Raw genomic sequence first — 13415 nt, forward strand, 5'->3', positions numbered from 1 at the left:
CAGGCCCTAAACACATACGTGCACAAACAGGACCAGTACATGCATTAAATGGAGAGATGTCGGAGGAAGGGGGGTTGATGCCTTGCTCAAGGCCACCTTAGCAGTGCCCAGGAGGCGAACTGGCACCTCTCCAGCTACCAGTCCACACTACTACCGCCCCGCATGAATGAATGAACTTTATTTACATAGCACCTTTCATGCACAGAGTGCAGCACAATGTGTTTTACAATTCAGTGGCAGAGACAAACAGCAAAGAAATAAGACCGTACAAATGTACAGCACCCATTCAAGGAGAAATAAGATGAATAAATTAATCATCAATTAATTAATTAATTAATTAATTAATCAAACAGTTAAAAAAATACATCTTAAAAATGTTAAAACACATACTTGTGAGTTAAAGGCTATATTTAAAAAAAATGTCGTTAAAAACTGTCCACTGAGCCAGCATGTCCAATATTTAAAGGCAGGATGTCCATATTTTGGGGGCGTAGTAGCTAAAGGAAGCATCCCTTAAGATTTTTGAAGTGACAGGAACAGTTAAAAGAGGGTCTTTTAACTGAGGGAGGGTTCGTGGAGGGACATAAGGTGATAGGGAATCTGTTATATAGGAGGGGGCGATGCCATTAAGAGCCTTTAAAACAATAGGAGGATTTTAAAATCAATTCTAAAAGATACTGGGAGGTTATGTAAAACAGGAGTTATGTGGTCTCTCTTTTTACTCTTTGTTAAAACTCTGGCAGCAGCATTCTGAATGGTCTGTAGTTTTGCAATGGCAGTTCAGTGTATAAGGTGTTACAATAGTCAAGACGACAGGAAACAGAAGCATGAACAAGCGTCTCAGCATCTCGCTCAGTGGAGGTCAAACCTTAGCTTTACTGCGTAAATGATAAAATGCAGTTTTTGTAAATGAATTACAATGAGCTTTCAAATTGAGATCAGAATCTAAAATGCCATTGAGGTTTCTTCTTCTACATCAGTGGGTCACATACAGCTCAATATGATCGCACATGGCCCGGACCAGTGAAACCATTGTATAATATCATGGCAGTTAATTAGTCTAAAGAAGTCCATTCCGAAAAAGTTCATCCATTTACAAAACAAATGATGAACAGCCTGCAACATCCTCAGAAAATTATGTCTAAACTCCAAAAGTATGTCTCAGTGTTTCCACATTTAGTCAGTCTACTACTCACTTTCATTAGATGTGCATTTTTTTTTTCATAATTTTCCACTAAAGTAGAAGCTATTGAAGAAGCAGGTTAGGTTATATCCTGCTTTACAAACCATTTACAATCTGATGTTTTGTCAGTATGTGTGCGGCAAGGTTCCACTAATATTGTTTCAGACAGAAGTCTGATACAGATTATTTTATACTGAAGCTGCTAGTTGACAATATTTTGCACAATGTTCAGTATCTTTAAATTTAACCACAGTGATTATCCATTGTTATTTCAGAGAGCTGTATTCTGGTCGGGGTGGAAAAGCCTCTGAGGCAGCATTTTACATGGTCATACATACATATATACATACATAACTTGCTGCTGAAACCTCTCAGCCTTCACAAGTGCATCAATATTAGGTGTGCAAAGCCATCTAGTGGGCCGGATTGGACCTTGTGGCGGTCGGTTCTGGCCCCCTGAGCCGTATGTTTGACATCCTTATGAGTACATTAAGATAAAAAACCTTCTCTACTTATACGTAACAGCATTTTTATAGCTTAAGTAAAGGGTCATACTTTTCCCAACACTGCTTGCAAATGACTCCAAAATATTTTAGGCTAATGTAGCCAGGGGTCCACTGCTAAAAGTGTCATTAAATACAAAATGTTGGTCAAAAGCAAGAAAACAACAATAAACTAAGAAACCCTGCTCTATATTTGAGCCCCATTAATGGACTGGAAGCATCCTTTCCGATTAGCCCGCTGTAATCCGCAGCTCATCCCTGTCTTACGCCCCACTTGTCCTACACCCGATACTTTGATCCAGACTCGGCGGCACCTGACGATCCGGCCCTTTGTTATAGAGCACGCCGGGGCTAATCTCACTGACCCGGCGCAACCTTGACCACCCACTCCCCCGGCCTTGGGCTTGGTTCATCGCCGCCCCGGACACACAACGCTTCCCGGGAGAGAAAACCAGAGAGAGCCCCTCTTGATCGTTTCATCAAACGCGTCCCCGCTGCGAGAGCATGTGCGCGCCGCCGACCTCCCACTCGTCCCAGCAGCGGGGATAAGGGGGAAGTCGATGCAACAGCGCCAACACAGTCAATGATCCATAAACAGGAGCCAATAGGCGAGTGGGTAATGAGGGACTTCATTTGAACTTTATGTAAACAATAAGGAGCAATACTTGGCATGCCGAGGGAACGGGGCACATATGAGGGCTGGAGCCGAGATGGATGGACAGCTAAAGCGTGAAATGAACGGATCTGGAGTCTTGCTGAGAGATACAGAGATTAGTGGTGTGTTGTTGTCTCATTTGCTTATGAATGCAAAAACTGCGCGTGAAAAATAAACATCCAATTTCACAACAGATGCTTTTACTCTAAAGCAGAGTCTAAAGCAATGGGCAATAAAACACACACACACACACACACACACAAACACACAAACACTTAAACTCAAACAGAGAGAGAGAAAGAGAGGAGAGAGGGAGAGAAGCACCTTTCACCGCCCCCCCACCTCCCCTCCTTCCCCCTCTATCTTTCGTTTTCTCCCCCCACCCCACTCCCCCCTCCAAACACCCCCCTTCTCTCTCTTTCTCTCTGGAAAAAACGGCAAGGAGGCGCGACTCGCAGGGCCGCACATAGCTGATCAATATTCGATTTAGTTGCTAATTTAGGGCCTTTCTATAGCTGTCATCCCGTGATGTATGAGTCCTAACCCGAGGTCGCCGCGGAAAAGAAGAAGAAGAAAAAAAAAATAAGAAAAAAAAAATCAAACACCAGTCAACTTTTCACTTAACAATAGAGCGACTTGAATATTATTTATGGGCGAAAGACCCACTTTATGGGTGAATTGCTCCTATCGCTGGTGGGATGATGAAGCGCCTTGTAAGTACATGCCACACAGGCTCTGACACCGGCGTAAACAGACATGCAGGCAGGGGAGAAACATGTAAACACACGGGGGGAAGCACGCTGCTTTTTAAAACAGGCGCAAAGCCGTGCAAAGAGGGGAAATATTCATATCAGCGCGCGTCAATATCTCGGTCTCTTGGAGTTCACAATGCAATTTGAACGCACACATTTGATTAATGGCGTTTGTGTGATAAAGAGATCCCCCCCCCCCCTCCTCCTCCAACCTTTCCTTTCCACCCCCTACACTTACTCGCGTGCACACGCTCACACGCACGAGCCACGGACTCGCATGTGCACACAGGCAAGCAAGTTTGGGATGACACAAAAGATATCCTATTTGTCATGCGGACTAATATTATGTATTATGGACCTAATTGTTTTTGCACATTGCTTTAGGCACACATGCACACACACACGCGCACGCACGGGCACCCATCAAATCTGAATGCTGCTGTTTTATTTTGCCACTTAATGTCTTCCCGATCGATCACTGTTCTAAGGATGTTATCAATAATTTGAAAGCTTGATTAACTTCAACGTTTCCATAACAATCCTACCGCGTTTATCCTCTCTCGAATTTTTAATTAACGCGTGCTTAATTAGTTCGAGATCATTTGGGAGTGAGATACTTTATTTTAGGGGAAGGGGGGGAGGTGGGGAGGAGGAAATTAACATAAAAATCTCTGCTGATAAATTGATATATTATCAGGAAAGAAATGTTGTAGGAATTTCAAGGCGGAACGAGTCATAAACAGACATCCATCAAAATAAGACAGCCTGAGACAATGTATGATTCTTTGGCAGTATTTTTTTTTAATTATTTAATGACTATACTATTCTAATTTCTCCAAATAATGAGGGTGTAAATTCTTTCTGGCTGAATCATTCATAGACAAAGAGACCGATTTATAACATGCAGCATAAACAGGAAACCAATTTCCTCAGGTGACAAAGTATTTTAAGGCACAGTCAGCCTAGTTACATACACTGCATGTATTGCAGTCTTGGACTTGCTCCAACCGGTATCACCCTGCTTAATTAAAGTGTAACTTTCTGAAAAAGAAAAAGAAAAGGCACAAATGTAGAGCCTTGCCAAAAACAGTAGAAAATCCACTGAAATTGTTGACAGAAATTTCAGTATATTTGTGTGGCAATTGGTCCTTAAGTGCAAGTAGTAGGCTGCCATGTAAACCATTGAATGAATAAAAGGCATTTTAATTAGAGTGATTAGTTAAGGAATCAATGAGCTGGCACCAGCAGACTCACAGGGAGACCTGAGATCAGCTAATGGAGCAGTAGAACACTAAAGTAAGCTTTTACACCCCTGCTTTGACTAGAAACTCCTTTTATTATTGGCTCCTTCCTGCAAGTGCAACCTTCAAATTCTGGGAGTTACAGATGGTGTAAAAAGTCATTTTAATTCTTTATAAAACTGGTAATAAATATTATCAATGATAGATGGAATTCTGTTTCCTTTCTCAGATGCATCACTAACAGATCATGTGGCTGTATAGGCGCTGGATGTGTGATTCTCACTGAATTCTGAATTTTTACGCAGGCCATACATCACAGATCCAGTGTGTTTAGGAGTCTCTTTGCATATAAACTAGGATATGGGGAGTGGGAGTGTGTGTATTGGCTGCTGCCAGCTGCCATGCAGCCTCCAGGTTGTTTGGTGAAAGTGAGAGTGTGATTTCCCCAGACCCTGCTCTCCGGGGACACCCGGCTCCCCCTGCCATCTCCCCAGAACCCCAACGGTTAAACGGACAGGTCATTGATGCACGCATGCAAGCGCGCGCACACACACACACACACACACACACACACACACCCTCTCTGCCTGCCTTTCAATCTGCTCTCCCTAGATGGGCCCCCGCTGCCATATAAAGGCCGCATTTCCCTGGTCATTACCAGCAAGTCAAAGAGAATCTCTCACCTCACTGTATACACGATAATCAGATCAAACCTGGAATTACCGTCATTAGAAATATTGCAGGAGGCGAGTCATAAGGAAACGACCTCGTGAATAATAGCCTACACTGCCAATGAAAGTTGTAATTGTAAATCTGATTCTACTCCTCAACCACATGCTGTAATGAGCACCCAGCATTGCTTAAATGACTCAAATGAAATTGGTGCAGATTTACCAAGCATGAATGACAGCTCATATGAAGATGTGTGCTGGGAATGAGATATGATGGGGGTCTGGTGATGTGTGTGTGCGTGCACGTTTTGGTTGCGTGTGTCTGCATGTGCGGATGGAGGCGGCCCTTGAATGGGGTGTTTAACAGTGGTATTAATAATCTCCATGATCTATGAGCTCGTCTGGTGTCACTCAGCCATTAGAGAGACAGTCTCTCTGTGTTCTCCACACCTCGTTTCCTCCCCCTCGCCCGTGTCGGCCCCCCAAAATAATTGTGTGTTAATGGGTGAGGAGGAGGGGCAGGAGTGGTGGGAATGAGGGGGATTAGAGCCTGAAGAGAGAGGATAGAAGAATTATCGGGGAGATGGGTCACTGTTAACAGAGGAGATGATTAGATGTGATGACTGACCCTTCCTGGTCACAGAGACGGTGGAGGAGTTATGTGGCAATAATTAGGGGACAAAACACTGAGCAGGTGTGAGAAGGATTGACGCGAAATAAACAAAAAGCAGGAGGTGCGAGGGGTCTTAGGACAAGATATATCGGAGTGTGTGATAATGAGAGAGTAACAAGGTAATAGTTTGTCTGTATTCCTGTGAGATGGGGAGATCCAAAGCCAGGTGAGGTAGCCTAAAGCCATTTACAGGTCCTAATCTGGGTGGAATGAGCCGTGAGAGGAAGAAGGAACTAAAGTACACTGACTAACAGGTCTCCCCTGACCCCGCTCCAACTCCCACTCTCCCACCTCTACTTTTCCTCTCCCTCGTTTCCTCTCTCCTTCCAACCCCACTTTCCACCACTTCCATCTACAAAACAAAGTTGCCTGGCATTGACGGGACCCTGGAGGCCGTCAGCGAGGAAAGGTGGGAGTCACCCTCATCCAGGAGAAAGAGGTAAGAAAGCGAATAAGGGAGAGAGGGAGAATGGAAAGGGGGGAGTGAGGAGATTGAAGCGTTTCTAATTTAAATAAACCCTTTGGCAGACTGAAACTGGCAGCGAGCTTCCCCTTTGCTCGCGAGGAAGAGAGAGAAGAAAGGAAAAGGGGAAGAGAAGGAGAGCAAAAGGAAAGGAGAGATAGATAGATGGATACAGAGATGTCTCCATGCTGGTTTGCTTATCCGCATGGGAGTGTTAGAGACCAGAGGACGGGGAATGGGGGAATATAGAGAGTGAAGTGAAATAAGATAGGGAGCTAGATGGAAGAGAAAAAGAGGGGACACAAATAATGGGGGAAAACACTGACAAGATACAGGAGTTAAGGGAGGGGAGGATAGGAAAGAGCTGTGAAAGTTAGGTAATAGAGAATTGTGTGTGTGAATAGATAGAGGTGTGATCCATCTATTGGGGAGAGTTCAACCATCCTCTCTCTCACACACACTCAAAGAAAGAAAGTCAAACAGGGTCTCTCAGCAGTGGGTCCGATCAGTCTCATCTCATCAAAACTTGGCTGAAGTTTTTTGGATGGATCCCAGCTCCAATCTACTTGAGCCGCCACACTCTTCTCCGTCACACTGTCTCCCCCTGTCTGTCCCTTTGGCTCGTCACAGCAGCCGCCTGCTCACCGGTCTATACACTCCTAATGGGCTGCCATGGAGAGAGAAGCTGCAGCAATACAGGCTGTAATCTAAAGTCTCACTACTGAACGCCAGAGGATGCCCATTTTGTTTGTCTGCTGTTTGTTCGGGTGGATGGGTAAGAGGCGACAACGGGCAAACCATACAGCTCGGAGGCTCGTCGGAGGAGAAGTTGCTTAGGACGGGCCCCCAAAACACTGAAAAACTACAAAACAACAAAGCAAAACACATAATCAGGGCTGTGTGGAGATCAAATCTGCAGAGCTGGCACATCATATTTATCTAGAGATGAGTTGATTGGAAAATTCATGAGGCATCAAACTAATTACAATATAATTATATACAATAAAGATATTTTAAGATAGTAAGCGTTATTTGCCAAAATCAAATTTCCTTCATGGATTAATAAAGTTGCATTGAAATTCTAAGTTATAAACGTCTGCTTTTTTTGTTTATGGTTTGTCTCATGTTGCCTGAAGGTCATTTAAAGCCCTTTTTTATTTCCCAACACATCACTTCACATGTTTGATTAAGCACCACGCTCACATGCATATACACCGCCTATAACAGGTATATTACCGAGTTAACAAAAAAATCAGGGGCTTGACACGCCTGTTGACAAAAATGACAAGACGCGATTACACAGTCTCTGGATTAAAGGTGCGTGTGTGTAAAGGCGCGACATGCATGTTGTGTACAGGCCCACAGGTAGGGGTAAAGTCTATAGGATGGATGGAGAGAGGGGAGAGAGAGAGGGAGAAAGAGAAAGAGGAGGAGGGGGGGGGGGGGGGGGACTCCCGACCCCCTCCTTCAAACATACGCACCGAGAACTGGCTCCGGCTCCGGCTTCGCTGGAGTGGAGAACCATAAATCTTCATATAGCGGCTGTTTTGATTAATGCAGCCGAGTCGAGCTAGGGGGCTGGACCTATCCCATTACGGCCTAATGGAAGATGGAGCGGCGCTGTCTCCACCACTAGGCCCCTGTCATTTGTTCCACTTTGCAGTCCATTTGGCCGAGAGACTACAAGCCACTCCATCAAAAATATTTTCAGAGTTAATTTCCGCCCGCTTAATTCGCCTTGATTCGGATTGCGTATCGAATGGCAGGATCGATTTTCGCCTGGCGTCTAAATTAAATAAAAGAGAGGGGGGTATACTTTAAGTCTGCGTTTTCTTTCTTTTCTCTTTTCCATTCCATTCTTCCACCTCTTTTCCAGACATCCTTTACCGTGGGCTCCTTCTTTTTTTACGATGCATCTCATTTCCTCCTTTCTCTCAGATTTTGATAGACCCATGTTTGCAGAGGAGGAGGAGGAGGAGGAGGAGGAGGAGGCACAAATCTGATTGTAGTTACAGATGAAGGGAAACCTATTGAAAGAGGAGCTGGGGTGGATGGATTTATGGATTTGTCATGAATTACAAACCGATACATAAAGACTTGGGCATGCTGGGAGACACCTTTTATGACAGGTAGGTTAGAGAAAGAGAGAAGGAAAGTAAAAGATCCTATATCCTCGCATGACAACACCACGACAGCTCCACAGTGTGTAGATCCTGAAGAATAGATTTGGAAAACATGGAGTCAAGAAAAATTGGACAGGCCTACACGGGAAAAGTGGGGTAAATTAGGGGCATCGGGGTATTGAGGGGGTGAAAAATAATAGGGGGGAAAAGTAGCAAAAAAAGAAATGAAAAGAGGCAAAAAGCACAGTGACAAATTGGTCGAGTGTGTCGCGAATTCCCTTTTAGATTTAAAGCCGCGTGTAGCCTATCGTCATATCTTTCCAGAGTAATTTATTTTCTCATTTCTCTCTCTCTCTCCCCTCACTACCCTTCTCTCTCTGTGTGTGTGAATTTATCTGGTAGTCACGTGGACAGAGGAGGGGGGAAAAAGTCAATAAAAGTCTCTGGCGACAACTGTTTCCCCCATCGGTCTCTAGTCTCCTTCTTGCATTATCTCTCCTGCTTTGCTTTCTATTTGTTTATTCACTGGAGCTGCTTTGCTCCTCCCTATTTCCTCCTCCATCGCCTGTGTTTCCTGTTTCGGATCCTCTCTCATATCATAGGACTACAAGCTATACCTACTCCTCTCCAGAGAGGCCTATTGATTTTATTCTCCCACCAACAGCAAGCCCCACGCTTTGAAATTACTAAATCAGGAAGCTGTAGGATCCATCTCTTGTATCCACCTCAGAAATGCTTCGATAAGCGTCAGAAAGTTCTCAGAGGCTTACAAGTTACAAATGAAGGCCGGCGAGCTTCGGCCCGGAGACATGGAGCCACTTGTAGATTGCTCAAATCAACAAAAGAATTACATTTGAATCAATTAGATTTTATTACTCTCTGCCAAATCTATAAGTCCATCTGCAGCCCTAACAGGCACGTAGATCATATGAGCCCTTAGGAGTATCGGACTGAGGAACAAATCCTGAAGCCTGGGCTCCAAAAACAAAACATCCATTTCCTCCCTGAAATCAAAACATGGCAATTATTGGCGATGATTTGATATTTGATGGTCTAAAAATTCTTAAAATGGTATCTTACTGAGGAATACAAAATGCAACATTTATAAGCTCCAGCATATTACAACAATGACCAAAATGCCACTTGAAATACTCTCCAACATTGGTGGGAGACATATTCAAATCCTTTAGGAAAATAGGTTCAGCATGTAAATACAAAAGTATACAATTTGCAGGCAGAATGGCTCCTGACTGTGCTATTTTCTTATAGAGTGATCTGTTTGTTGTATGCCAATACCAATACAGTAATTGATAATACTCTTGCAAATCCAAAAATATGAGGAGGAACCGCTAACTTAAATTGACTAGCTTATTTTTCCACAAGAAACAGTGATATTTAAACATCTGCCACCGTTACACAAAAAAAGATTTAATACATTTATAAATGCAACAATACAACCGTCTTATTTTTTAAAATATGTGGACATAGTAACATCACACCTCTCCTCACCTGGACAAGCATGTATAATCTTCAAAAACATTAGGTTAACTTTAAAAGAACTTTAATAGAAGTCTGACACCTGTCTTTTTCTGTCATAACGTTTCAGTCCACAGCTGTAAAAAGACATTATCAGACATAATTATCAGCTGATATTCCATCATTGGATATTAATAATTGCATTTTCTCATTTATTAGCCAAGAGTATACAAGCCCCGAATATACTGTGCATCCGTAATTAGACAGGCATGAATGTGTAAACAGCTTTTTTAAGTCACACCTGGTCGAAGCAGAAATAATTTTAGCTATGTCATATTAGAGCTAGACAGATATTATCCACTGATAGTAGCTTACTGTAGGTCAATGGTTCCCAACTGGTGGGTCACGGGTCCATTCTGAACGGACTCACGAACATGTCAAGTTTGTAAAAACCACATTTTATTCTGAAGTGACAGACAACTACTTGACAGAGATGGCAAACTAGTTTGACGACATGGCCAGACTCAAGTATGACGCTGACTGTATTAAGCTGTGTGGACTTTGAACTAATGACTAAATAGAAATCTTGACCCTGTGGCTGGACCATTTGGGAACCACTGCTGTAGATCAATACCATCTTATATATCAACTGATGACAAAACGCAGCACAGTCTTGCCAAAGATATGTCTGAGGTCATAAAAAACTTTCTGCCATGATATAGTTTTCCAACTAAAGAGTACTCACTACTTTATTTTGAACTGTTAAATGCCATGCTCAGTACATATCTTGGTTACAGCACTTCAATAACTTAAAGGTATGCTACGCAGGAATTTTTTGTCATTTTTTTGTTAACAGTGTCACCTGCAAAATTGGGAGCCAAAATACAGGTAGAGGACAGAGTCTCTCAACTCAACTCAACTTTATTTATAAAGCGCTTTAAAACAACCACAGCTGAAACAAAGTGCTGTACATAAGAGGTCATAAAAACAACAAAACAGTGAGATAATAAAAAGCAGTTAAAACAAAAAACAGTAAAAACAGCAACAAACTAATAAAAAACAGAACGAGGTCTCATGCTGGGTTAAAAGCCAGTGAGTAAAAGTGGGTTTTAAGGTTGGTTTTAAAAACAGACAGTGAGGAGGCCTGTCTGATGTGCAGAGGTAGATTGTTCCACATTTTTGGAGCAGCAACGGAGAATGCATGGTCTCCTCTAAGCTTTCGCTTGGACCTCAGTACCTCAAGGAGCAGCTGATCAGCTGACCTGAGGCACTGGGCAGGGGCGTAGGGGTGAAGAAGCTCAGAGAGGTAGGGCAGGGCGAGGCAATTTAAAGATTTAAAAACAAATAAAAGGATCTTAAAATGAACTCTACAGTGCACAGGCAGCCAGTGGAAGGAGGCCAGGATAGGTGTAATGTGCTCTCTCATTCGTACTCCAGTTAGCAGACGAGCGGCAGCGTTCTGAACTAACTGGAGACGTGCAAGGGAGGACTGACTAACTACAAAATAATGTGCATTGCAGTAATCCAGCCGAGACGTGATGAAGGCATGGATTACTGTTTCAAAGTGCTGATGTGCAAGAAAAGGCTTCACCTTTGCAAGGTGCCTGAGGTGAAAGAAACTCGACTTTACTACTGCACTAATTTGGCGGGGTGAAAGAAACTCGACTTTACTACTGCACTAATTTGGCGGTCCAATTTAAAGTCACTGTCCATCTTAAAACCCAAGTTAGTAACAGTAGACTTCGCATAAACTGCCAAAGGACCCAGATTAACAGGGGAGGAAACACAGGAGCCACTGGGGCCAAACACCATCACCTCTGTTTTTTTTTCTATTAAAATTTAAAAAGTTTAGGGCCATCCAGGCTTTGATGTCTTCAAGACACAACAGCAGGGGTTTGAGGGAAAAGGCATCGCTTTTACTCAGGGGGACATATATCTGGCTGTCATCAGCATAGCAATGAAAAGCGACACCATGCTTTCTGAGGATAGACCCTAGGGGAAGCAAATACAGGGAGAAAAGCAGGGGTCCTAAAATTGAACCCTGTGGGACCCCATATAAAAGCGGAGCGGAGGAGGATTCACAGGCACCAAGACCAACACACATAGTCCTGTCGGCTAAGTAGGACCTAAACCAGTCCAGGGTGCTACCACCAATGTCCACTAGCTGCTGCAGACGTTTTAACAAAATGTTGTGGTCTACAGTGTCAAAGGCAGCGGTCAAGTCGAGCAGGACAAGAACAACATAGTTGCCACTATTTATCTGCAGTCTCTGCAGATAAATACACCACCACACACTTCTAGTGGGTCATAAGTCATGAGTAAGAGGGATTACTTGTGTGTGAGGCTAAACATTGTTTTGGGGTTTTGAGAATCCCGCATAGTAAATCTTAAAGGGATCCTTATCGCCAGTGCTTATTTGTGTAAATAAAAATACATGATGATTACTGATTACTGATTATTGATTTACTGATACTGATTCAACATCAACAAGAAATCCAGTGTCAGTCAGACTACCATCTGTTGAGTTTACTTTATTAGTCATGTGTAGTCTAACACATTGTCAGCAATAGAATGAAATGTGTTGGACGAGTGAATGAGTTGCATGTATGATAAGATAAAGATGAAATAAAAATGAAATAAAGTGACGATAGAATCTAGTTAAAATAAGATACAATGACAAATAAAATCTGAAATATAGGACTAAATACACATATGAAAATGAGGATTGTGTGTAAAAGTAAGTGACAAATTTATCCAACAGTATTGCACAAATGTAATTAGAAAAAGAAATGATATATGGGATGAGAAAAATGGATATACATACATAAAAAAAGAGTTTGTGTGTTAATGGCGAGTGCATGCAACAGTATCGCATGTAGGATTGTCGCAGTCCAAGTTCAATAGCAGCAGTAATGTTGGTGGTACATTTTTACGTAAATTGTAATTGTGCAGGTAAGTGGATACACGATGTAGGTTTATGAGTCGAGACGTCATATTTATTGTGTATTAATGCATCACATACCCATACTAATGTTTTCAACATTTTAATTGAAAAAAATACTTCGTAACTATATCTGTCAAATATATTTAGTGGCATTTAAACAATATTTGCTCTTGAGTAGAAAAATTAAATTAAATGGAAGTACAAGTAGCCTTGAACTAAACCATATTTCTATACAAATATGTGCGGCAACAACTCCGACACTATGTACAGCAGCCTGCGGGCCATGCTACTGTCGAGCTGGTGGGGTTGATAAAATTGAAGGGTCTCTAGGTATCCTTGGGGGGTTTACACTTCCACAGCAAACAGGACTGATGGCCGACCCACCCGGCAATATGACTTGTTCACTCAGCCCCTCCAATATCAGTGTCTCTATTTCAGTCGCCACATCTGTTATTGTCTGATTCTTAAGAAAAAAGTGGCTGAGCAGAGGATAATGAAATCAAAGCCCAACACACACAGTCAACAAGCCCCTGGTAAGAAACACAGTGTGTCAATATTAATCTCCCTGACAGAAAGTCGAAATATGGCATCTGTCACACATCATCTTCCCTCTCTCCTGTCTTTCTGCGGAGTGGAAAAAGATGGAGAGGAGGTGGTTTTGGTGGGAGTGAAGAGGGGGAAGTTGTTGGAAATTGAGGACATGGACCGGAAAGGGCAAAGGATTGTGGGAT

The 13415-nt window shown here is 42.8% G+C and overlaps 1 protein-coding gene across 1 annotated transcript in view; it reads left to right on the forward strand.

Moving 5' to 3' along the window:
• The first annotated feature begins 229 nt into the window (after positions 1-229).
• The window catches only part of LOC126392018 (C-X-C chemokine receptor type 3-like), an 83620-nt gene continuing 70434 nt past the window's right edge, over positions 230-13415 (forward strand). Inside the window, exon 1 of the mRNA XM_050047119.1 lies at positions 230-233. The gene's annotated coding sequence lies outside the window, so the exon portion shown is untranslated. The remainder of the gene's footprint in view (positions 234-13415) is intronic.

Source organism: Epinephelus moara, chromosome 6, assembly GCF_006386435.1.
Source record: "Epinephelus moara isolate mb chromosome 6, YSFRI_EMoa_1.0, whole genome shotgun sequence".
NCBI lineage: Eukaryota > Metazoa > Chordata > Actinopteri > Perciformes > Serranidae > Epinephelus > Epinephelus moara.